We start from the raw sequence: 2,500 nt of genomic DNA on the forward strand, positions 1-2,500 counted from the left end.
GCACTTGTGTCACTCTTGCTGCCTTAATGCTATCCCCCCTCCATAGGCAAGAGTGTCACATTGTCAGTTGTCTTGAATTTTGAGTTGTGTCACTTAAGAAATACTAGTGCGATATGTAATGTTAATTTTATTAACATATCACATTCGTAGTTCTAATTGGATATTTATAAAAAAGTTTTTAGATTTAATTTATTGCAGATTTAATTTATTAAATTTATTTGTCCTTATAAGAGAAAAAGTTTCTTGTTGAAAAATAGTTTGTTGTCTTTTACTATTGAACTATCCCAGGAATTTTTTAGAAATGAGTTATTCCGTTCATAAGCAAAAGTAATTTTTTTTATTTTTTTTAAATTTAAGAATATAACATTTTTATTTACAAATAATTTAATTAATTTTATGAATTGAAAAGTTGAATATAATAAAATTATTTGCTGTGTTATTATTTAAAAACTATAGTCATTTATAATTTTCATTTTATTAAAAAAGCTTGTTTTTACTTCCAGTTGGGCATATATGAAAAGTTTTTGTGATCACACACTACATAGTAGAATAATATGTTTCCGTTACCTAATTTTTTATTTTTTTTTTAATTTTACATTATTAACAGAAATGTAGAGCTTCATTTATTTGACCACCATTAACAAAATTTATAAGTATTTCCAATTTTAGCACCTTTTCAATATTGCTCAATTTAACAAATATTCTAACTTAAATAAATATTTGAAAAATGATATAGGATCTTTGATAAATCGGGGTTGGTCTTGTAAGTTAAAACATTTTTTTTTTTTTTTTTAATCAGTATGTATGTATTCGATTACATATTTCGTCAGGGGAGTACGAAGAAAAAGGGGGTTGACCTTGAAAAATTGCTTTTTTTTATTGTTATTGTTTTGTTTTATTATTCTCGTTGTTTTGTTTTATTAAATTACTATTAGTCTTTTAGTTATTACGTCAATTCGGTAAGATGAGGATATCGCTGTATCTTTGGCGAAGAAAGCTGTATCAACATTTTTGAATTTTTTAAAGTCATTCATTAATAAAATTAATAATTAAGGAAAATATATGTATACATGCAATGATATCTTAATCATTATTGTTATATAAAAATCTAAAATAAATGGAATAAATAAATATATTCTAGATGTTATTCAATAGGAATAACCCACGATGAGATTGAATAACTACAATATAGGAGTATAGTGGCACATAATGAATGAGCGCGCTCTGGCTGTCTATTGAGGCATTGACAACGATTCCTTTTAGCAGGATTGCGATCGCTAAAGGATTCAATAGTTTAATTTAGCTAAATGAAGTCCTTTGCTAAGTTCGTGCCTCCAACCGTTTGAATAGAGCTAGTCTTTGATGTGTGCTATTTATCTAAAAGTACTGTCCTAAAGTGGGGCAGCTCTATAAAGAAACCGCTAATAAAGTAAGATGTATTTTATGTGCTTTTATATGTCAGTTAGCAAACATTAAAGTTTATAGGTGATATACCTAGAGGTGTTATAATATTTCCTATATTTGTTGTATTTTATAAACTAATTTTACATTCGAGAAGATGGTCAAGGGTATTTATGCCGACGTTTCGGCCTGAATTTCAAGCCATTAAAAACCAACATATTTACTTACAAGAGACAAATAAAATAAATTATTGAAAGAAGATGAAGTAGATTATAGGAAGATTGGCAGGGTGGCGGTCAATAAAGCAAAATAGTAAAATAACTCATTATAAAAGAAATGATAATAATAAATTAAAGAAGAATACATACAGGATTTTATTTTTTGTATCTTGTTGATCATTTAGCACCGACAAAGCGTTGCAAAGTGGATCGAAACGTTGGTTAACAATAGATAGTAAACGTTTACTATCTTCCTACAATAAAATAAATTATTTCTTTAGAAGGTTTTCTTAAGGTACAACAATCTGAAACAAACTGACCCAGTTCTAATGTAGGAATCAGTATTCCATATAGATGCATAAATACCCCTCCTATTCCTTTGTAGTGCCTTATCATTTATATATTTAATCATATGAGAAGAAGATTGTTGGGGGTGCGGTCAAAATATAACACAAATAATTTGTGATTACTTATTTAATTGTACCAACTGCCAAAATTTCTAATAATTGTACAGAATGAAAAAAAAAATTAAAGTGATGATACAAGTGGAAAATAAAATGTACATATAGGCAACTGAATAGGTAACCAAAAATAACATAATTAAGGAAATAAAATAGAAATTTGAACTAAATAATTCAAAACTTATAATCTAATTTAAAACTAATCCAAATTATAGTCTCAAAACATTTATTTCATTTACACGACCAACGTTTCGGCCAATATAAAATTCCCTGTCTAAATTGTCCAGCTATATATATAGGTGAGACAAAAAAATTATTGGGTGACAGAATTTATCAACACAATAATGATTTGAAAAATAAAGAGAAGGATCCAAATAAAACAGCACTAGTCCAACATGCAACCAAAAACCAACATATTTT

This window comes from Halyomorpha halys, unplaced genomic scaffold (genome assembly GCF_000696795.3).
Source record: "Halyomorpha halys isolate HHAL.00 unplaced genomic scaffold, Hhal_1.1 Scaffold70.1, whole genome shotgun sequence".
NCBI classification, from domain to species: Eukaryota; Metazoa; Arthropoda; class Insecta; order Hemiptera; family Pentatomidae; genus Halyomorpha; species Halyomorpha halys.